Source organism: Dromiciops gliroides, chromosome X (assembly GCF_019393635.1).
Source record: "Dromiciops gliroides isolate mDroGli1 chromosome X, mDroGli1.pri, whole genome shotgun sequence".
Taxonomy (NCBI): Eukaryota; Metazoa; Chordata; class Mammalia; order Microbiotheria; family Microbiotheriidae; genus Dromiciops; species Dromiciops gliroides.
The window spans coordinates 65159486-65184696 of NC_057867.1; the positions used below are offsets into that span (position 1 = coordinate 65159486).

At 38.6% G+C, this 25211-nt stretch overlaps 1 protein-coding gene across 1 annotated transcript in view; it reads left to right on the top strand.

Moving 5' to 3' along the window:
- The first annotated feature begins 11603 nt into the window (after positions 1 to 11603).
- LOC122733360 (collagen alpha-1(I) chain-like) overlaps positions 11604 to 25211 on the top strand; it is a 170213-nt gene continuing 156605 nt past the window's right edge. Inside the window, exon 1 of the mRNA XM_043973678.1 lies at positions 11604 to 11722. The gene's annotated coding sequence lies outside the window, so the exon portion shown is untranslated. The remainder of the gene's footprint in view (positions 11723 to 25211) is intronic.

The following is a 25211-nucleotide window of genomic DNA, read 5'->3' on the forward strand; positions in this document are numbered from 1 at the left end:
GCACAAGGTCTTTTTGAGGGTTTTCCCTCATATTATCTTGGTAATTTCTGCCCCCCCCCCCGATTTTTCTGTGATGCTTGCTTTCTGACTCCCCCCATTATGGTGGTTTCACTGGGGGCTGGGTCTCAAAGCAGTCTGGGCCTCCTCCCATGCTGGACAATTCGTGTGTGTGTGTGTGTGTGTGTGTGTGTACACACACACACACACACGCATACGTGTACGTTCGTGCTAGAAACAGAACTGGCCCCAGCTGGATGCTGGGCTCTTTCCTTCGGGGCACCTTAGTGGGGCCACCCCTGTCCCCCGGTGTCCTGTAGTATTTCCCTTGGTTCTCAGTCTTCTGGCCCAACAGGAGAGTGATTCCAGGTAGGTGTGATTGCAGCCTGAGATGATTTCTGTCACTTGGAGTTTGGATCCCCGCGGCCATGGAAAGGGGTGGGGGTTGAGGTGTGGGGACCAGTTCTGTTTCAAGCCCAGATGGGTCCTGCCCCCTTCCCCTCTACTCCTCTGCTTTTTGCAGCATAGAATGCTGCTGTGTAGGGTGTCTCTTGAGACCTCAGGAAATTTCTGTACTTTGCAATTTGGATTTCCAAAGCCCTGAAAAAAAGGGAAGGGGGAACCAGGGTTTTAGATTGCATTTTGTTGCAAGCCGGTGGGTCTAGTTAGCTAATGCAGCCTTGCTGCTTGGAGATGGTAGGGGAGGGGATGCTAAGCTCAAGACAGACATTAGTCCATGGATATTCTTGCCTTCTTTTGTGATCACAGTATCCATGGAAACAGCTGAAGCTGCTTTACCTTAGACACACAATTTCTGTTTTGGAGGGGCTTAAGACGTGGTGAGGATCAGAGAAAATGTCGAGGGCTACGTCTTTTTTTGTCACAGGAGCTGAAAGTCCTGGCACTATAGTCTGTTTGAAAGGATTCTGTTTAACGGTTTTGAATTGATGTTCATTAATAATATTGGTCTATACTTCTGTGCTTTATTTATCCTTCCTGGTTTAGGTATTAGCACTATATCTATCTCATAAAAAGAGTATTTCTGAGAATAATTTATGTAATATTGCTACTAATTTTTCCTTAAAAGACCGATAGAATTTTCCTGTGAATCCAGTGGGACCAGGAAGTTTTGAGTTGGATACTTCCTTTACAGCTAGCTAGATTAATTTTCCTGAAATTGGATTGGGGAGGGGAGGGAGGAATTTATTAAGCACCTACTATGCGCCAGTGCTAAGCACTTTACAGATATTGTCTCGTCTGATTATTGAAGATTTCTATTTGGTCTTCTGTTTTGATGTTTTTATATTTTAGGAGGTAGCCTATTTTGTGTGTGTTCTCAGGTTTGTTTTTTTTAAATCCTAGAACTGTTCATAATTTCTGATAATTTAAAAAATTTCTTGTGTGTGTATGATTTCACTTTTTTCCTGTCGGTTTTCTGCCTTATTTTTAATTAGGTTGGTATATCAATTTTGTTTATCTTTTCAAACCTTTTCAAACCAGCTTTTAGTTTTATTTTTAATTTCTATAGTTTTCTTGTTTCCAGTTTATCTATTTCTTCTCTTCTTTTAGGTTTATTTGCTGGTTTTCTAATTTTTAAAAGTATATTCAGGGGCAGCTAGGTGGCGCAGTGGATAAAGCACTGGCCCTGGATTCAGGAGTACCTGAGTTCAAATCCGGCCTCAGACACTTGACACTTACTAGCTGTGTGACCCTGGGCAAGTCACTTAACCCCCATTGCCCCGCCCCCCCCAAAGTATATTCAGTTCATAAATCCTCTCCTTTTCTATTTGGAAATGTGATGTTTTCAAGCTGCTCTCTTCCTCCCCCCCCAAAGACTGCTTTAGCTAGAAATTCTAGGAATTTAAGTGTGTAAGTTCCTTATCATTTTCTTTCACATAATTATTTATTTGTCCTTCCTGATGGCTATTTTTATTGTGTTTATTTTTTTAAAAACCACCACCTCGCTATAAAGGATATTTGTTATTTTTACACTTATTGGCAATATCTCTGTGAGATAACACATGGTCAGTTTTTATAGCTGTTCCACCTGGTGCTGAGAAATACATGTATTCTCTAGCAGTCTAGCTCAGAAAATGCCCTAAGTCTTTTAGCACTTGTTTCTTCAGTTATTTGTTCAATTCTGTATTTTCCTTTTTGTTGATCTTTTTCTAGATTTCTCTAAAACTGAGAGGATGTGAAAACTTCCTACCACTATTATATTATGTCTTTTTTGGTAATGAATTTAGTATCTACTTTATGAATTTAAATGCTAAGTCATCTGGCCCATATAAGTGTAATGTTGATATCAATTTGTTGTTTAGGGTTCCTTACTTCTCTCTATGTTGTGAATTTTTGGTTTTGCTTCTTTTCTGCTAAGCATGATTGTAACTCCTGTGTTTTGGGACTCGCCTGATGAGTACATTTACTACTCATTTTTAGTCACTGTACTCTCATTTTTATTGTGTTTATGTCAGGGGTTTTAACTGTCTTTCTCATAAGCAACACATTATGGGTTTTGTTTTCTTATAATTTGTTATTCATTCTGTTGAACTGGGTAATCCATTCACACTAAAAATTCTGAGAGTTAGAGTTATATTTTCCTTCATTTGTCTCTAATAATTGCTTATTAAAAAACATTAGGATTTTTTGGTTCATCTTCCCCTGCAGACAGGGTTTTCTCACTTCAGTTGCTTTTGTGTAATCTCCTCTGTGTTTCCACTGGCTCTTGACCCTCTCCCTCCTAATTGTCACCCCTTTCTTTAGTTTGAGTTTTGCTTAAGAACTTATTTTTTCTTTCTTCCTTTTGTCTAGTTATCTAATTCATTCTCTTTCTTCTTCACTCAGTTTAGTAGTCAACTAACCCCCCTTTTATTCTCCCCTTTTTCAGTTTTTTAAAATTTCATTTTCTGTGCCTTTTTCTAAAAATAGTCACGTCCCTTGTTTTAATTATTTCTCTTTCCTTTCTGTCTATTTTAGACTTATATTCTTGGATTTCTACATTCTTCATGGAATTAAAGACTCTATGGTACTTACTTTGATTCCCTCTTCTAAACAATTTGTGCTATTGCTCTGGAGAGATCTTACCCCTGGTCTCCTTTTACGCCTCACTCTTAGAAATACCAAGTCTTACAGATGATAGAGGGCAGCTAGGTGGCACCATACATAGTATGTAGAGTGCTGGGCCTGGAATCAGGAAGACTCACCTTCCCAGATTCAAATTTGGCCTCACATGCTTACTAGCTGTGTGACCCTGGGCAATCCACTGTACCCTGTTTGCCTCAGTTTCCTCATCTGTAAAATGAGCTGGAGAAGGACATAGCAAGCCACTCCAGTATGAGTCAGACACCACCAGGGGATAGAGAGGGTAGAATTACAATCCCCTGGTAGGAACCTTCCTGTGTTAAGTGTGCATTTCCTTACTACCCCTTTCCCCTGATAATTTTTTCCCATTTTGTCATGAAATCTCCCACGTCCACGTTCTTCCACACTTTTGGGTGGCAGTTGTCCCCAGGAGCACCAATTCCTCTTCTTCCAAGGCAGGAGAAATGGTCTCTCACCACCATATGCCTGCAGATGATACTCATGGTCCAATACTGATCTCCCATTCTAGAACATCTTTCCCCTTTGCACCTCATTCTCCTGTCCCCTGAGAGACTACAGGAATTATTTTCTCTTCACACTTTCCCCTCTATCTTCCTCTTTCCTCTTTTTTATTCTGCAGCTTAATTCCACAAAAAGTCTTGATTCCCCCAGAGGTTTAGTCTGTGGTGTTTCAGACCTGTTCCTCCAGTATCAGTTCTTCCATTTACTTCCCATGGTCACATTTGTCCCTTTATGTTCTTTTAGAAAGAAATCACTCAGTGTTGATGCTCTTTTGTCTCAGTTACATGTAAACAAAATTTTTTAACATTCATTTTTTACAATTTTGAGTAGCAAATTCTCTCCCCTCTCCCCCTCCTTGAGAGAAGGCAAACAATTGGATAAAGATAATGTATGTATAGTCATGCAAAACGTTTGCATCTTCACCATGTTGCAAAAGAAAACACAGACCAAGAAAACTTAAGAAAGCAAAAAAAAAAAAGTGCTTCGATCTGAATTCAGATTCCATCCATTCTTTCTCTGGAGGTGGGGAGCACTTTTCGTGGTGCTAGTTTGAACCCTAGAGATACCTTTTTTCCCTGAGGTAATTTATTTCATTCCCTGTGCCTTCCTTGGTTGTCGTATTGTTTAACCTCTCTTGTGATTCTGTTTTGGGTGTTTGACAAGGCAAAGAATTGGCTGCTGTCCGGTTTGTTTGCCAGAAATGCTTTAGATGCCTCTTGCGTTTAAACGGCCATTTAATTTCAGTGACGATTGGGTTCAGCTTTGTAGGGTGTGGTACCATGGGTTGCATCTTGAGCTTTTTGCTCTTGGTAAGATGTTATTTCCATTCCCTATTGTGATTTCTGGTGGGTACAGAATAGTCTGTTATTCAGATTTCCTTTCTTTCATATTTGAAAGTTTTTCTCCTGGTTTGCTTGCTGAATTTATTGTTCATTTATGTGTCTTGGAGCTTGAAACTTTTTTTTTAAGTAATCTATATATTCTTTCATCTAACACTTTTTCTGTGTTCAGAACTTCTAGGCAATTTTCTTGTATTATCTATTGCATTATGGTGTACAGGTTTAGTGACTTCAGTTATTTAGTCACTTTAGAGGATGGATTGGAGTGGGGAGAGACTTGAGGCAGGCACACCTAGTGGTAGCTACTGTAATGATCTAGGCATGAGATGATGAGGGTCTGCACCACAGGGGAGAGGGGAGGAGGAGGTGGAATATTTGGGAGATGTTGCAGAGGTGAAATTCAACAGGCCTTAGCAACAGATTAGCTATGGGAGGGTGAGAGATATATTGAGAGTATAGGCTAACTCTGGGAGGATGGTATTTCCCTCTATAGTAATAGGAAAGGTCAGAGGGGAGGAAGATAATGAGTTCTGTTTTAGACATGTTGAATTTAAGATGTCTGAAAGGTAGTTGGAGATACAGTTTGGGGCAGGAAAGAGGTTTTGACAATCATCAGCATAGAGATGGTAGTGAAATCCAAAGGAGTTGGTGAGATCACCCAATAAAGCAGGATAGGAGAAGAAAAGGCAGCCCAGGACAGACTCCTGAGAGACACGGGGTGTGATCTGGAAGAGGATCCAGCATAGGAGACAGAGAAAGGAGTTGTCAGATAGGCAGGACAAGAACCAGAAGTGAGGGGGTGTTTCAAAAACCTAGAGAGAAGAGACTATAAAGGAGGACAGAGAGGCCAACAAGAATATTGAGGATTGAGAAAAGGTCACTGGATTTGGCAACTAAAAATAGTTGGTAACTTTGGAGAGAGCAGGTTCGGTGGAATGACGTTAGAAGCCAGAGGTTGAGAGAGTGAGAGGAGAAAAGGTAGAGACCCTATTGTAGGTGGCCTTTTCAAGGAGGTTAGCCACACAGGGCAAAAGAGAAAGGATAACACAAGGTATAGAAGAATCAAAGGGGACTTTTTTCAGGACTGGGGAGACATTACATCAAACTACGTAACATCTAAGTTGGGGGATACAAAAATAAAATGTTCTCTACCAAGAATGAACAGAGAGAATCAATGAAATTGACCATCTGTGGAAATCTCAGGAAGTCCTTCACCCTAAGGCTTGTGAACTTATAAGTAACAAGACTAAACCCCTTCTTGCCACCACTGCCACCACCCATCCCCATATCTGGTCAAGAAGCCACCCACCTCAATAAGCTGTAGTTTCATTGGTATTGTGTGATGGTAGATGAAAAGAAGATGAGGCTAAAGGTTGCTCAGTATGACTGGCACAGAGGTAGCTTGGCAGGTATGTGTCTCAGTGTAAAATAATACATCAAATTTCTGGTTTACATGATCTCTTTGAGTTTGACAAATAGGAAAATTGATAAAAAGCTTCCTCTCTACTACTACTACTTCTTTCTTTTTTTTTGCTGGGCAATGAGGGTTAAGTGACTTGCCCAGGATCACACAGCTAGTAAGTGTCAAGTGCCTGAGGCTGGATTTGAACTCAGGTCCTCCTGAATCCAGGGCCTGTGCTTTATCCACTGTTCCACCTAACTGCCCTTCCTCTCTACTTCTTAAAAAGCATTTGGGTGGTATTTTTGTCAATTAACAGGTTTAAAAAATTAATCTGTCCCCCCCGCCCACCAATCTAGCAATTTTTAGAAAAGACAACTGGAAAACAAATCCCCTGGTACATAGTCAAGCAAAAAATTCCCACATTAGCTGTGTCCAAAAATGTATGTTTCTTTGTCTATTTTATCACCTCTCTGTTAGCTGAATGCTATGTCATCCTGTTTCTTTTGAACCCATGCTTTATTATTGCCTTTAGCAGAGGTCTAAAGTCTATCAGAGTTTTCTCTCTAATGCTGTTATGGGCTGAATTGTTCTAGCAGTTCTGACTTTGTTCCTTATCAGTTCATAAAGATGTTCCCAGTATCCTTTAAAATTGTCCATTTCAACATTTCTCCCTCCCCCAATAACAAGGCTAGAATTACACTATTCATCATACATAGGACATAATGGTAATCCATTTCATTCATGTACCACAGGTTGTTCCCCAATAGGATACCCTTCTAATCTCTAATTACTGACTGCTCCAAAAGAGTTTTTATAATATAGATCCTTTCCCACTCTTTCTATGAGTGGATAGACCTAGCTGTGTCAAAGGGTATGCATGCTTTGCTGTCTTCCTGAACGTAGCTCCAAACAGCTTTCCAGAATGGCTCAACCAGTTCCCAGCTCCAGCAACAGGGTACCTGCTTCCCTACAGCCTCTCCAACATTTGGCATCTTTGGCAGTCTGATAGGGGAGGGGGGAGGTAGTACCTCAGAGTGACCTTAATTTGCACTTTTAAAATTGAGTTATCTAGGGGCAGCTAGGTGGCGCAGTGGATAGAGCACCGGTCCTGGAGTCAGGAGTACCTGAGTTCAAATCTGGCCTCAGACACTTAACCCCAATTGCCTCACTAAAAAAAAAAATAAATAAAAAAAATTGAGTTATCTAAAACATTGGTTCATGTGACTTTTCATAGCTTGGAAATAGCTTTTAATCTTACAAATTTGATTCAGTTCCTTATATATCTTAAAAATAAGCCCTTCATCAGAGAAACTTGTTGCAAATATTTTCCTCAGTTACTTGTTTCCCTTCTAATTTTTACTAGATTTTAATTTTATATAATCAAATTTGTCCATTTTATCTTGCGATCCTTTTTATAACTTGCTTAGTCATGAACTCTTTACCTGTCCATAGATTTGAGAGGTAATTTCTTCCCTGCTCCCCTGATTTATGATGGGACCTTTTCTAAGTCATGTAACCATTTGTAATTTATCTTGGTGTGAGATGTTGTTATGAACCTAATTTCTGACAAACTGAAGAACTGCAGGGTGTAGTGATGCTGGCCGGGCAGCCAGGTGGTGCAGTGGATAGAGCATTGGCCCTGGAGTCAGGAGGACCCGATTTCAAATCTTACCTCAGACACATACTAGCTGTGTGATCCTGGGCATGCCACTTAGCCGCAGATGTTTAAGGCAGTTGGGGTTATCTCCAGTCGTCTTGATATATATTTTGCCACTGGACCCAGATGATTCTGGAGGAGAGAGTGTGGTTGGCGACCTTGCATGTCATGGTCCTCTTTGGGAAAGAAGGACCAATATACATGCCCAAGTGACCCTGGCCTCTTTCTTGTGGCTCAAATAAAATACTATCTCTTTGCCTTTTTACTGGCTGTTCTCCATGCCTGATTTGTTCTCCCTCCATCTCTACCTTTTGAGTTCCTGGCTTCCTTTAGGTCCCAGCTAAATCCTCACCTTCTGCTAGAAGCCACTTCCCACTCCCTGTAATGCTAGTGCCTTCCTTCTGAGATTATAACCAGTTTATCCTTTAGAAATCTTCTGCACACAGAGTTGTTTACCTGAGCTCCCTGAGAGCAGGGACTGGTGTATTCTTACCCTCTTTGCCTTTTTTGTTTTCCCAGTGCTTAGCACAATGCCCACCACATAGTAGGAGCTTAAAAATGCTTGTTGACTGACCTCTTCTCAGCAATTTTTGTCAAATAGTGAGTCCTTCTCCTAGTGACAGGGAGCTTGGAGTTTATTAAACACTAAGTTACTGCCTTTCTTTACTTCTTTATGTTGAGTACCTACTCTGTTCCACTGATCAACCTCTCCATTTTTGAACCAGTGTCATTATTTTGAGGATTACTGTTTGTAGTAAAGTTTAAGATCTGCTACGGATAGACTTCCTTTCTATTATTACCCTCTTGTTTCAATAATATGAATGTTATCATTATTTTGGGGGGGAATTTAGTACAGTGCTGAATAACTTAGGTAATACTGTCATTTTTATGATTTCTGGCTACATTTATTCATGAGCAATTCATGTTTCTCCAATGAGGTCTATCTTGATTTCTGCAAACTATGTATTGTGATTAGTTTGATATAACCTCTAGGTGATTTTTGGTGGATACATTCTCATGTATTATATAATTTCTTCTTCCTACTTCAAATAATTGCATCATCTTAGTTAATTTTTGCCTTACTGTGTAGGATTTTCCAAGTACACCATCCTATCATCTGCATAAAGTGAAAAAGTTCTCTATTCCCGTAGTTTCTTTTTCTCGTCTTATTTCTTGTAGTCAGCAGTGTTTCTTTATTTCCTGATCTTATTGGAAAGGCCTCTAACTTTCTTCCATTACATATAATGTTGGCTCCTGGATTTAGATAAATACTATATTATTTATGCCTATGATCTCTAGAGTTTTTAATAGAGATGAGTGTTAGATTTTTATCAAAAGTATTTTTCAACATCTATTGATATAATCATGTGGTTTTCATTATTTATATTATGGCTATTATATTTAGTCTCATGTTGAACCAATCTGATTATACTATATAATTTTTCTAATATGTTGTTGTCTACTTGCTGATATTTTCTTTACAGTCTCGCAGTGATGTTCATTAGGGATATTGGTTTATAATTTTGCTTTCCTGGTTTAGGTAGCAAGACCATATTTGCGTCAGAGAGAGAGTGGAAAGGTGTCTTCTCTTCTTATTGCTAACTATTTATGGAGTATTGGAATTATCTTTTCAATGTTTCATAGAATTCACTGTTAAATCTAGCTGGTCCTGGAGCTGTTTTATTGGGGAGTTCAGTTGTGGCTTGTTCAATTTCCTCCTTAATAATGGGTTGTTTAAATAATCTATTTCTTCTTTTGCTCATCTAAGTATTTTATATTTTTCTAAGTATTTATCTATTTTCTCTAAATTATAAATTCTGTTTGCATAATACTATGGCAAAAAGTTTCTCATAATTTCCCTTCTGATACGAACAATCTGGTTTTCCTCTTTTGGAAGCAGGTTTGCTGTATTTGTTTTATTAGGTTTATTTATCAATTCCATGGTATTTTTTATTTTAGTTTCATTAAGCTCCTATATCATTTGCCTAACTTCTCCTTTGTTGTTACACAGTTGTGGATTTTTGTCATCACTGTTACCTAGTGGAAGCTCAAGTACAATGCCCATTTTGGTTTCTTTCTGAAGTAGAAGCAACATTTGTTTTAAGCATAGTTTGTTGCTTGCAGGTTAATAGATTTCTTTGAAGCAAGTCCCTTGTAACCTCATACTTTACATTCCAAAAGTTCAAGTTCCCCCACACCCCCAAGTAATATTAATAAGAAGCCTAGGCCCTTCTTCTAATTAAACCCTTCCAAAATACGGCTACTCTCTTCTAAGGTTGTACTCAGGGTAGTACCTGAAATGGACAAGCTGACTACCCTGAGTAAAAGATGCCTTTCAAAGTTACTAAATGTGTCAGCTTGACCCTAGCTATAAGAAACTGCCCACCAGAACAGTCCCAAGTTCAACCACATGCACCTGTCACCCAACAGACCGTTCTTTAGTGCCTGTTTGTGCCAGGACAAGGGGATACACTAGAAATAATCCACAAAGGGAATGCCTTAGCATTAAGGGGGATCATTTAGTACTCCCAAACCTTCAAGCCCAGACTGTGAAGTAGAAGTTTTCAGAGAAGTAATCATCGAAGTAGAGCTTTTTCTTTCCCTACCCCATCTTAGGCTCAAATTGCACTCTGCCAAAGACACCTGGTCTGGCACCCTGAATTCTCTTCTGACTTACCTGGCTGTGCTTTATCCTTCAACAAACTGCACCTGAATATGTAAGTTCTACATCAATAGGTGAGTTACCCTTAATGTGTGCTAATTCAAGGTCTGGGGTTCTAGGGGTAGACGGTACAGATGATCCCTACTCATCTAGGGCTAAATCTCTCTGTCTCAAGTATTGGGTTCTATGTGTGGGTCTTTAGGTTATGATATTCTGGCTCTTAAGTACAATAAATAAATCAACCAACCTGACCAAAAAGATGGAGAAATAGACATTTTCTTTGATCCTCATGAGCTCTGCAGAGGAGGAATTCCGTTCCAGAGATAAAGCAACTTCAGCTGTCTCCATGGTCTAGGACACTAAAAATCCAAAACAAGGTAAAAACTGGGTTAACTAACGCAGCAGAGAAGGGCAGCATTCCCTAACAACTGCTCATTCTGCCCCACCTCACCCCAAGATCCAAACAGCAGAAATTTGCTCAGGCTGAGTGACAGCACTTTGGGCAGCTGGGGCAGAGAACTAAGGGAATGGGGACAGGACACATGTTGGGGTGGTGTGGCACTCCCTTAAGCTTGAGGGAAAGAGCCCAGCTGGAGCCAATTCTCTCACAGCAGAAAGCCAGGAAAGTTGTCATCAAAAGGTAAGGAATCGGGGCAGCTAGGTGGTGCAGTGGGTAGAGCACCGGCCCTGGATTCAGGAGGACCTGAGTTCAAATCCGGCCTCCGACACTTAACACTTACTAGCTGTGTGACCCTGGGCAAGTCACTTAACCCCAACTGCCTCACAAAAAAAAAAAGGTAAGGAATCAACTGTGTTTAGAACAGAGAACCCCAAAGAGGTGCTACAAAAGCTTTAATTTTCTGAGGATAAAGGACTAAGGGCCAAGAACCGAAGAAAAGCCGAGAATAGAAATAAAGGGAAGATAAATAATGAAGAGAATAAGAAATTGTAAAAACGAACAACAAAAAATTGAAGAGGAGGAGAGGAAGGGGGATTCTACTTGACTGTCTAATTGAGAGGGAAAAAGAGGGTAAGACTATTCAGGTAAAAAATCAAGCAAGAAAAAGGAACTAATAAGCAAAACTCCAGGGAAAGGGGTAACAAACAGGAAGTGTAGGCAGCCTTAAAGACTAACCTAAAATAAATGAAAAGACAGGACTGTGTTCATAGTAAAACATAAAAATAACTTTAACTTTAAATATGAACAGATTTAACAATTCAATAAAATTAAAAAAGCAACATGCTGGCTTAGGGGAAAATCATGACATAAAACAAAAGAAAGGAACCACAGACAACAAACCACTATGAAACATTGATTGAGCTACAAGAAGCTTAGACAGTAACACAATAGTGACAGGAGATTTTTAACAGAAAGAGAAACAAAATGGAAAGATAGGACTGAAAATTTATGGAGAAACTAAAATACTTTTGTGTTTTTTAGCACTCTGATGTAGAAGATGCAATATTTCAGAAAGAAAGGTCTGAAGATACTGGGGTGGGAACTGGCCAAGAGTGGTTGAAGTGATACCAGAAGAACCAGGAATGCTCAGCACCTAGAGATGGTAAGGGTACTGAACAACATAGTACAGAGGTCCCCTGTGATTTTTTTATGTCTAATACTGGGCTCAGGAGGAGGTACCATTTGGCAACTCTATTACTCACTTCTTGGTCCAGGTTCCAGGACAGAGAGGAGCTGTAGTTGCAAGGGAGCAGGGACCCTATACTGAGTAAGAACCCAAGCACAGATCAGGCATTGAGGTCATTTATGACTTCAAAAGCTTCAAAAAGTTACAGGCACCTAGACATCATATTACAGATACCACTATAAAGGAGTGGAGGGCTTGTAATATGATATTCTAGAAGACAAAAGAGCTAGGATTACAACCAAGAATAACCTATCTAGTATAAAACTGAGTATAATTCTATAGGGGTATTCCTGATGAAAAGACCAGAGCTGAATAGAAAATCTGACATTCAAACACAAGACTCAAGAGAAGCATAAAAAGGTAAACATAAGTAAGAAATCATTAAAAACTTAAGTAAAGCTGTTTCCATTCCCAAATGGGAATAATTAAATGTAGCCAGTTAGAAGGACAGAGGGTAGAGGTAGGAGTTTATTATATTGGGATGATCTCAAAAGAAAAGGTTGGAGAATGGGGAAAATTGTTTTGCATAAAAGGGAGAGTTTTTATAATGGAGGAGAAAATGGGGAGTAGGTAGAGCAGACAATAAGAGAATAGGATGGAGGGAAATACATAGTTAACAACTGTGAATGGATGAATTCACCCCTAAAAAGTAGATAGCAGAACGGATTAGAAACCAGATTCCAACAATATGTTGTTTACAAGAGACACTTGAAACAGAAAAGCACACACAATTAAAGTCAGAAGCTAGAGAAGAATCTGTTGTGGTTTAGTGGAGGTAAAAAAAGGCAGGGGCAGCAATCATCAGAACAAGCTGGTACTGGTTAGGAAATACTGATGGATGGAATAGATTAGGTACACAATTCACAGTAGCAAATGACTATAGTAATCTACTGTTTGATGAAGTCATCTGACAAAGATTGCTGGGAAAACTGGAAAGCAGTATAGCAGAAACTCAGCAGAGACCAACATCTTACATGATATAACAAGGTAAGGTCAAAATGGGTACATTATTTAGACACAGGGTGATAAAAGCAAATTAGGAGCATGGAAAAAACTGCCTGTTCGAGCTATGGATAAGGGAAGAATTCATGACTAAACAAGAGATCACAGCAAGTAAAATGGATAATTTTGATTACATGAAATTAAAAGTTTTTACCCAGACAAAACCAATTCGGTCAAAATTAGAAGGGAAGCAGGAAACTAGGGGGAAAATTTAAGCAATTTTTTCTTATAAAGCCCTTGTTTTTTAAATATATAGGGAATTGAGCCTCTATCTATAGTCATGAAAAATGCCCTAAATTAGTAAGAGAAATACAAATTTAAACAACTCTAGGGTACCACCTCACAGCCATGAGATTGTCTAACATGACAGAAAAGGAAAATGACATGCTGGAGGGGATAGAGAAATATAGGCACACCAATAATTGGTTATTAAGGATAGTTGGTAGAGTTGTGAACTGATCTAAACAGTCTGGAGAACAACCTGGAACTATGCTGAAGGGCTATATAACACTCTACCTGCTGAAAAAGGTGGTCTCTACATGAATTACTAGTGCTTACTTTGATTTATCTTAGTTTGACAAAGGACTAAGTTTCCTTTCCTGAGGAAGGGATAAACTAGCATAAATATTCCTTTAAGCCTAAGTTATCTGCAAATCTAGTGAAAGAATATTTTAACAAGATTCCATAGTAGATAAGTCAGAATCAGCCTAAATATATTTTTATAGAAATAAAATAAAATAATCATGTGATTAAGCTTAGATGCCACGGGACTCTTTACAAAAGGTTAGATTGCCCTTTTCAGACAGCTGGAGGGTGTTGGGGGGGGTTCACTCTCAGCTCACCACAAATTCCTCTTTTTAGTAAGCTCTTCTTTTACAGAGAAGCATGGAAAGATCCACATAAACTGATGCAGAGTCAAGAAAATAATATACACTGTAACTACAACAGTGCAAAAGGAAAGAACAAGTATGGCTGGAAAGAAGAAATGGGAGAGGACATTTCGAACCCACATGTTTTCTAACTTTTTCATTGTATTGATTGGTTGTGCTAATTTTTTTCTCTTTTTACTAAAAACTATTTGTTATATTGGATGGCCCTCAGGGAGGGGTACTGGAGAAAACTTTGATGTAAAAAACAAAAGACATCAAGAAAAAACTTAGTTAAAATATGAATAAACTCAAAATAGTTTTTACACGAGGCATGGGACAAAGAAACATGGTCTACTCTGAAGCTACCATGTACCTAATATAGAGGCACACTAAAGACAATGGAGGTGACAGATGAGGAAAAGCTTCACGTAGGTGGGGTCCTTGAGCTGCAACTTGAAGAAAGAGAGGGATTCTGTGAGGCAGAGGTGAGGAGGGAGAGCAGCCCTAGCACAGACCAGTGAAAAGGCACAAAGACTGGACAGGGGGTGGCCTATGCAGGGAAAGGCCTTGACTTACCCATGCATAACTTACCTGTTCAAGTGATTTCTTGAGCAAGAGCATAGGTGGCCAGGTCCCAGGATAATGGTTTTCCATTCTCCTTTTGGGTGCCAATGCAGGAGACTGCCACCACAATTTCCCCCAAACCCTTCAGTTCCTTCATGGGCTGAGTGCAATCTGAACCTGAAATGAGAAAGTTTTGACTTTTTGTCCCCCTTATCTTACCTTGAAAATTTTGGGAGTAATGATTGGTCAGGGTACACATCTTTCTACAATCACAGTCATTCTTTTAGATAGTTTGGCTATGCTCCACATTGAATAACTTTAGGAGACAGCTGTTATTGCTGGGTGGATGCCTAGATAAGGTAAAACAACCTTTGAACAAGCTAGCTATAGCTTAGAATAAGAGACATATACAGAAATCCTCTACAGCCTTCTCTGTTAATGCTAAATTATGTAAACTATGAAGCTAAAATTGGCTACACTTCAAGGAAACCTATTAAACAACATAGAAGCACACACAAAATTCCAATAAACTAATACAAATGTTTCTACTCTTTAATAAAGCAGTCTCCCCAAAATGGAAGCTATGCTTTTGGTCTCAGTGTACAATACTGATAAATGGGTCCAGTCCCACACAGGGACTCAATCCATCAATTATCCATCACTGAACATTTATTAAATGCCTCCTTTGGCACTCTGCTAGGCAGCAGATACCTGAAAACAAGAGTCTCTGGCCTCAAGGAGTATACAGTTATACCTTCCTCATCATGGTGTTGATATATTGAAGATCAGCCCAAGAAATTAAGTGGGGATTTGAGGACTTTTGCAAAAGCTGTAGATGATACAGAAAATGTATATGTGTAGTATTGTAATGATAACATATTTTACCTTTTAATAAGATAGTAATTGAGACTTCTGTGTTACAAAGGGAGAGCCAAAAACTTTTACACAGATTTTCCAGATGAAGGGGATACTGTACCCCTAACTCCCATGATGTGGAAGGGATAACTGTATATTCTGTCAGGGAAAACAAGATATAGATACCTGAGTAAACACAAAGGAAAAAGTAAATAAGAGATGGTTTTCAGGGGTACTAGCAGCTGGGGGTATCATGAAAGGTCTTACTTTTATCAGTGGAAATCCATACATTAGTAACACCCAAATGACGAACTGAGATCAAATGTGGCACTGGCCACCCTGGAGAGTTGGAGATAGAAATAACACTAAAATAGGTATAATGAGTTATAGATATCTGTATTCTGATGTTAGACAGATATAGAGGGACAGACATATTTTGAAAGCTGGATGCACAGAGATGAGAGAGAATGGGAAACTACTTCTAGACAGGGTGCAAATTTGATATGTAAACATCTAAAGAGAGAGGAAGTGAGAGTTCCAAAGAAATAAATACAAAGAGTTAGATACACATATACACACAGACAAGGAGATGGAGAGCAAGATGGAAGACACAGGGAGAGAGAATTCCACAATGAGACACACATAAAATGAGAGACTTCGAAATCCCAGACACTTAGAGAATGAAAGAGAACTAAGGGCCCAGACTTAGACATCTAAGTCTATGACTCATGAGCTCCCAGACTACAGTTTAGGGACACAGATGTTTATAGACCTAGGTTTAGAAAACTGAAGACTTAGAGACCAAGGAAACTAATAATGTTGGCTTAGTGACCTAGAACACTAAAGACCTAGAGCTCTGAAAGTCTAGGTTTCTAATAGCAGATTTCCAGGGCTTTTAAGTCCAAAACCTAAAGGCTAATCAAGTCTATGTTTAGTTTTCTAATAAAAAGTCTCTAGATTTAGATCCGAGACTGAGTAAAGTTGGAGACCTAGATGAATAACTAGCATTTCTACCATGCTTTAGAGTATACAAAACACTTTATTGATGTTACCTCATTTGATGAAATTATCTCCATCTATAGAAAAGACTTGTTGTTTAGTCATTTTTCAGTGGTATGATCCTTCCTGACCCCATTTGGGGTTTTCTTGGCAGAGACCCTGGAGTGGTTTGCCATTGCCTTCTCCAGCTCATTTTACAGATGAGGAAACCAAGGTAAACAGGGTGAAGTGACTTGCCCAGGGCCACACAGCTAGTAAGTGTCTGAGGCTGGATTTGAATTCAGGTCTCCCGGCTCTATGCACTGTGCCACTTAGATGCCTGAGAAAAGTGAGTGGCATAAAAATCTCAAGTCTAGGTCTCTCTAGATTTAGGTATTAGAGCCCTAGATTTTAGGCCTTAAGGAGATAAAGTCCTAGCTTTAGAGAACTGGAGACCTATATTCCTAGACCTCAAAACCTATAACCCCAGCATTCTGTACTAAAGGCTGGAGAGATCTAGATACCTAAAGCCCTAGATACCTAGGCTTTGAGAACTCCTGATGTAGACATAACATTTGGTCATGTCTATACTACATCTTAGTTCCCCATATTTGGATCGGGGGGGGGGCAATTTCTGAGGCTGAAGAGGTGCTCAGTCTCTCCTGCTTTCCCCCAACATTTAGGGTCAGACCTATAGTTATGTAGCATGAGTTGCCATCACACCAGGCCTCAAAATTACCTTTCCAAGCAGGGTTACTGAATGATACAGTAGAGCCGGTCAGCTCCCAAGATGATGAAGGAGTCGAGAATGTGATCTCTGATGTTGTCTCTGTTATTACTTCTTGACAAGTTGAGTCTGAAAGAGAAAAGGAGAAAAAAGTTCCACTTCTGTTGGCACTTGTCAGATAGTTTTTGATTCACCGTTTGGCCTGGAAGGTTTGCGAATACTGATTGGCACATGCAGTCAAGCTTGTGGCCAGTCTCTCTACATTCATGATTATTCTTTTGGGCACCTTGACTTTGGCACACATTGCTTCCTCAGATGTGGTGATGGGACAGAGTGCTATAATGGGTATTTTCTCTTAATTAGATGGTACATATTTAGTAACCTTAGGAGGCAGCTGCTATCTCAGGGCAGACAGACTGTTAATTATTACCTAGTTAAGGCACTATCCTGAAAACATTCTTTTTAAAAATTAATTTAAAAATGAATAATAATTTAAAATTTAAAATTATTTTTTTCAGTTACATGTGATAACAATTATTAACATTTAAAGAAATTTTGTGTTCCAAATTCTCTCTTATCCTCTCTCCCCTTTCCCCTCTTTGAGAAGGGAAGCAATTTGGTATAGGTCATACATGTACAATCATGCAAAACTTATTTCCATTATTAGGCAAGTTGTGAAAGAAAACAGGCAAAATCCCCCCGACCCGAAAAATCAAGTAAAACTATGTATTCTTCCATCTGTATTCAGACTATCTGTTCTTTCTCTAGAGTTGGATAACATTTTTCATCATAAGCCCTTCAGAATTGTCTTGGATCATTGTATGATTGAGAATAGCTAAGTCATTCACACTGATCATCATACAACATTCCTGTTACTGTATACGAAGTTCTCCTCATTCTGTTCACTTCGCTCTCCATCAGTTCATATGGCTTTCCAGGTTTTTCTGAAAGCATCCTACTTCTCATTTCTTATAGCACAGTAGCATTCCATCACAATCATATACCCCAACTTGTTCAGCCACTCCCCAGTTGATGGGTTTCCCCCCTAGTCTCCAAATCTTAGCTACTACCAAAAGATATGCCATAAATATTTTTGTACATATTGGTCCTTTTCCTTTTTCTTTGATCCCCTCATGAATCATTTGGAATTGTCTTGGATCATTGTATTTCTGAGAAGAGCTAATGTCTACATGGAGATAATTCAAACAAGAACTCATAAGAAGGAAAACAGTATAGAGGGCCCAGAGAAGAGGGCTCTTCCTTGTGGACAGAACCAGTTATTAGGCATGAATTGGATGAAGATCCCGCAAAGGAGACTGAGAAGAAGCAGTCATATATGAGGAGGAGAACCAAGATAGATGAGTGTCAGAAAAATTGAGAGAAGCTATGTATGTCAAAGGCTGCAGTGAGGTCAAGAAAGATGAAGAAAGGGTCATTACATTTGGCAGAGAAGAGATCACTGGTAACTGGGGAAAGCAGCTCTGGTTGAAGGATGACATCAGAAACCAGATTATAGAGAGTTAAGAAGTGTGAAAGGAGATGAAGTGGAGGCACCAACTGCAGGTGCCCTTCTCAAGGAGTTTAGCCATAAAAGGGAAGGATGAACCCCTATCTGGTGGAGATGGATGGACCAAGTGAGGGGTTTTCTTCAGGATAGGGGAGACATGGGTATGTTTGCAGGCAGCAGGGAAGCAGCCAGTAGATAAGGAGAGACTGAAGATAAGTGAAAATGGGCATGATGAGTATATATGGGGGAATTTCCTGCAGAAGATAATAAAGTAATAGTCAACATTTACATAGTACCTGCTATGTGCCAAGCACTGTGCTAAGTGCTTTACAAGTAGTATCTCATTCGATCCTTCCAACAACTCTAAGAGGAAGGCCTAGGTGCTATTATTATCCCCAATTTACAGATGAAGAAACTGGAGCAAACAGAGGCTAAGTGACTTGTCTACAGTCACAAACCTAGTAAGTGTCTGAGGCCAAATTTGAACTCAGGTCTTCCAGATTTCAGGCCCAACACTGTGCACTGTGCCATCTGGCCACCTAGCTGTGCTTCGTTTTATAGATAGAAGGGTTTGCCTTGGTAAAAAGGGCTCCTCATTCTGTGAGATGAGGGTGGAGGAGGAGATAGTGGCCAAAGGAGTCTGGGGGATGTGAGATGAGGAAGAGAGAAGAGGCAGCTCTTGGCAAATGGCCTTAATTTTTTCAGTAAAATTATCATCATAATCTTTTGATGTTAGAGCACAAAAGAAACCAAGCATATGCGATACAAATGCATTGTCTATTTAGTAAAGCAATTTCCCCAAGTGGGGGTTGCATTTGTGGTTTCTACATATCATCATAATAAGAGTAAGAATAAATGGGTCCAGCCCTACCTAAGGTCACACAACTGCACTAACCAATCCACCACCAAGCATTTATTCTCTGGTTCAAGTCCTCCACATCAGGGATTCTTAAACTTTTTCTACTCACGACCCCTTTGTGTATGAGAAATTTTAAGTGACCCTGTGTCATAACTTTTACTCTTCCCTAATTTTCTGAGACATGCACGTTCAGGTATGTGACCTCCTAGGGGGTTGCCACCCACAGTTGAAGAAGCTGGGCTGACAAAGACAAGAATGAAAGTCTCTGTCCCTCAGGACCTTGTTTTCCAATCAGGGTGAACCAGATGCACACCCACAGGTCAGTACACATGATATACTAAGTCAACACAACGATTTTCTGGGAGGGATCAGGAAAGGGCTGCCTTCCATGGGCAGACATCCAAACATCACTACTGCACAGAACCAGCAACTGGGTCACAGTCATCAACTAGCTTACTGGTCACCTAAGATTGGAAGAGATACAGGGAGACAAGAGACAGAGAGACTAGATATACAGAAAGAGATGAGATCCATAGCTATCCATAACTTTATGTATACACATACATGGGATGGATCAATGAAAATGTGATATAGCCCAAGAATCAAGATGATCTGAGTTAAAATCTCACCTGTGACAAACACTTCCTGTGTAATCCTGGGCAAGTCACTTAATTTCTTAGTATCCTAAGCATCTCTCTGATTATCAGTTGAAAAGTAGGTGTTGATCTGCATCATTAAAATGGGGTTTTCTCACTCAGTTTCCCTACACCAGTGAAACCACACATGGAGTCCAAATGTAGGAGTTATATTCATGATAATCACAATGTTAATACAGCACTTTAAGGTTTGCAAAGTACTTGACAAATATGATCTCATTTGATCCTCACAACAATCCTGGGAGGTAGATGTTATTATGATCTCCTTGTACAGTTGGAAAAACTAGCATAGACAGTGGTTCAGCAACTTGCCCAAGGTCACATAGCTTATGTCTCAGGTCTTCTTGACTTCCTGGTCTAGCTTCAGCTCTCTATCCACGGAGCTACCTTAGCTACCTCTAAATGAGTGTTTGTGTGTGAGGGGAGGCGAGGTAGAGGGATGCAACTAGGTGGCACATTGAATAGAGCACCAGTCCTGGAGTCAGGAGGACTTGAGTTCAAATACAGCCTCAGACGTTTCCTGGCTATATGACCCTGGGCAAGTCACTTAACTCCATTTACCTCAGTTTTCTCATTTGTAAAATGAGCTGGAGAAGGAAATGGCAAACCATTTCCAGCATCTTTGCTAAGAAAATCCCAATCGGAGTCAGGAAGAATAGGAAACGACTGGAAATTGACTGAACAACAACAAATGTGTAGGTGTGTGTATATGAGTGTTTACATATATACACACATACATAAATACACATATTACATAAGAGCTGCAAGATTAACTAGACACAGATACTTGGAGAGGAGGAGACATTTGGAAAGATCTAAGAAATTTGGTAGTCCAGGCGATGAGGTCCTGGGCTTGGAATTGGAAAGACCGGAATACAAATCCTACCTCAGACACTAGCTATGTAATCCTGGGCAAGTCTTTTAACGCCTCTGTGCCTCAGTTTCTTCATATGTAGAAAAGGGTTAGTAAAACCACCTACCTTGAAGGGTTAGTGTGAGGATCAAATGTGATAATAGAGTACTTTGCAAATCTTCAAGGGCTGTACAAGCATTAGTTATTATTATTATTATTCCTAGATATGTAGTGAAATTAGAGATATTGTGTCTATTAATTGTAGGTCAATTAATCTTTAAAGGACCAAATACCCAACTATCACTACATTACAGTAATCCCAATAGGAAGTTTGCATTCTGAATAAATAAAAATTATTCATGGTGAATGAAACTCACCTAAAATATATATATATGTCTATATAGTCCATATCTCTCTAAGAATAATGACATCAGAATACAAATGTCTATAATATCACTATAAAATATAAACAGTTATATGCTTATTGGATAAGAAATAAAAAGTCATTCACTGCTAAAATGGTAAAAAAAAAAAAGAATGATCATCCTTCATATATAAAAAGATTGATCATCCTTCATATATATTTATTCCCTGTACTGGCTTACTCTTGTGATGTGCTCAATGTATATGGCCGTGCTCCAAATAATTTCTTTTGTCCCACTAGTTTTTTCCTAAGACCAGTTTTTGTCCTCATACCCAGTCTTCAGAGGAAGAAATTCACCGCATTCAAAAAAGGTCTCTATGGCCAAAAAGCTATAAAACTTTGTATAATCTTTGCCCCAGAAATAACACTGCTGGATCTGTATTCCAGAAAGATGAAAGATAATTATATCTATATAAAAATGGATCTATAGCAGCTCTTTTTCTGGTGACAAAGTATTGGAAAATAGGGGGAGGTCAAATCAATAGGGAAATGAATAAACAAGTTGTGGTATGTTGTTCTTTTTCCTTCGTTCTGGAAGGGGACCATAACATCACAATGAATTCTATTTAAGTGAGGGAGGGCTGTGGAAGGTCACCAACCTTACTCTCCTCCAGAGCCATCTGGATCCAGTGACAAGATATGCATTAGGACAACTGCAGATGGCACTGGATGCTTGAGGCATTTGGGCTTAAGTGACTTGCCCAGGATCATGTAGCTAGTAAATATCTGAGGTGAGATTTGAACTCCTCAGGTCCTCTGAACTTTAGGGCCAGTGCTCTATTCATTGTGCCCCCTAGATGCCCCAAATAGATGATGTACCCAATATACAGAAGTAAATTACTACAGTAACATAGTGTTTGTTCAACTCAAAAACACAAGTTACTGGGACAAGAAATCACCATTTGACCAAAGCTCCTGGGAAAACCAGAAAGCAATCTGGCAGAAACTCAGCATAACCCAACATTTTACACTGTATGCCAAGATAAGGTCAAAATGGGTATATGATTTAGACATAAAGGATGATACCATAAGCAACTTGTAGGGGAGCATGGAAAAATTACTTGTTAGAGCTATGGATAAGTCAAAAGTTCATGACCAAACAAGAGATCAAGAGTATTACAGGATGGAAAATGGACAATTTTGATTACATGGAATTAAAAAACGTTTGCACAAACAATACCAAATATAATCAAGATTAGAGGGAAAGCAGGAAACTAGGGAAAACATTTGATGGGGGATGGGGGAAATGGACATTTAATGGAATAGAAGACTTCCCAGGCACTCCTGATTTAAAAACCAGAGCTGAATAGAACATTTGTCATTCAAACACAAGAGGCAAGAGAAGCATAAAAAGATAGACATGAAAGAGAAATCATAAGGAACTCCATAAAGTTAAACTGTTCACATTCCCTAATAGGGATAGGATACATGCAACCACTAAAAACTTTAACATCATTAGGGCACTTAGAAGAGCTCTACTTAGAGGGCATGGGTGTGAGTCTATTATAGTGGGATGATCCCAAGAGAAAAATGATAGACTGAGAAAGAGGTTTGTAACTAGGAGGAGAGGGAAGGTAGATGGGGAAATTTCATAATAAAAGAGACATACAAGGAAGAGTTTTACAATAGAATGGAACATGAAAGAGGGCAATGAGAGCAGGTAATACCTGAAATTCACACAGATACATATACATATATACATACACATATGCACACATGCATGTAACAATTGGGTTTAGAAAGTCATCTTACCTAATAGGGAAGTATGAATGGGAAGGGGAAGGGGCAAAGAGTAAGGGGGGGGGGGCTGCTGAGAAAAGAGAGAGTAGGTTAAAGAAGGTAGTGTTCAGAAGAAAAACGAACTTTTCTGGAGAAGATAGAGTTAATTAAAAAGGATATATAAAAGAGAATAAATAGGGTAGAGGGAAGTTCACAATGAGCAAAAATTGTTAGTTTGGTGAACTGAACTTACCCATAAAAAATAAGAGATAGCAAAATGGATTAGAAACCACAATCGAACAAACATCGTTTATAAGAGACCCACTTGAGACCAAATGACACAAAGTTAAAATAAGGGACTGGAGCAGAATTTCTTATGCTTTAGTTGAAGTAAAAAGGCAGGCATTAGCAAACATGATCTCAGACAAACCAAAAGCAAAAATTGACCTAATCCAAATAGATAATCAGGGAAACTATATTTTGCTAAAAGATAGCTTAGCCAATTAATTAATATCAACACTAAACATATGTGCACCAAATGGCATAGCATCCACATTCTTGTAGGAAAAGTTAAACCAATCACAGGAGGATATAGATAGTAAAACTATGCTAGTGAAGGACCTCAATCTACCCCTCTCAAAACTAGATAAATCTAACTATAAAACAAGAAAAAAATTGAGACGAATAAAATTTTAGAAAAGTGAGATATGATAGTCCTTTGGAGAAAACAGAATGGGAAGAGAAAGGAATATAGTTTTTTTTTTCTCAGTGGTACATGGTACCTTCATAAAAAATAACCATTAGGGCATTAAAAAACTCACAAATATTCAAATCTGGCCTCAGACACTTAACACTTACTAGCTGTGTGACCCTGGGCAAATCACTTAACCCCAATTGCCTCACTAAAAAAAAAAATTAAAAAAAAAACACCTCACAAATAAATGCAAGAAAGCAGAAATACCTGATGCACCCTTTTCAGACCACAATGCAAAAATAAGTACATTTAATAAATGTCCTCTGAAATACAGGTTCAAAATTAATAGGGAAGTAAATAATCTAATCCTAAAGAATGAGTGGGTCAAAGAACAAAACACTAAAACAATAATTTCCTTAAAGATAATGACAACAATGAGAAAACATAAAAATATGGGGGATGCTCCTAAAGCAGTACGTAGGGGAAATTTTATATCTCTAAATGCTTACATCAATAAAAGAGAAAGATCATCCAATTGAGCCAAATTGAAATTTTAAAAAATTAGAAAAAGAACAAATTAAAAATCCCCAAGTAAATGCCAAAATAAACATTTTGAAAATCAAAGGAGATTAATAAAATTGAAGTTAAAAATTTTTTTTTGCAGGGCTATGAGGGTTAAGTGACTTGCCCAGGGTCACACAGCTAAGGAAGCGTCAAGTGACTGAGGCTGGATTTAGACTTAGGTCCTCCTGCATCCAGGGCCTGTGCTTTATACACTGCATCACCTAAATGCCCCATAAAATTGAAATTTTACAAAAACATTGCACTAAAAATGAGCTTGTTTTATGAAAAAAGAGAATAGATAAACCATTGTTTAATTTTATTTTTAAAAAGAAAGAAGACAGCCAAAATATCAGCATCAAAAATGAAAAAGGTAAATTCACCACCAATGAAGATGAAATTAAAACTACCACTAGGAGCTATTTTGTCCAACTATATGCCAAGAAAACCAACAATCTAAATGGAATAGAGGGATATTTATAAAAATATAAAATGTGTACATGGAAACTTTTTTCTTTGCTCATTTTGTGTTTAAATCCAAAATTTCAAAATAAAATTTGAAAGCAATGGGAAAACACCAAGTGTAGATATAGATATAGATATAGATATATATATAGATAGAGATAGAGATAGAGATAGATATAGATATAGATATAGATATAGATATAGATATAGATATAGATATAGATATAGATAGGTAGATATAATATCCAGATTAATAGAAGAGGAAATAGAGTACTGAAATAACTCTATCTTGGAAAAATAAATTGAACAATCCATAAATTAGCTGCCTGAGAGGGAAAAACACTAAGGACCAGATGGATTTACAAGTGAATTCTACCAAACACTGAAAAAACAATTCCAATACTATAAAACCATTTGGAAAAATAGGTAAAGAAAAAGTTCTACCAAATTCCTTCTGTGACATAAAAATCATTTTGATACATAAAGCAGGGAGGAAGAAAACTAAGAAAGAAAATTATAGGCCACTTTCCCTAATGATTATTGATGCCAAAATTTTGAATAAAATACTAGCAAGGAGATTACAGCAATATAAATAAAATAAATAAATAAAAATCATTCATTATAACCAGGTGAGATTCTACACCAGAAATGCAGAGCTGGTTCAATATTAGG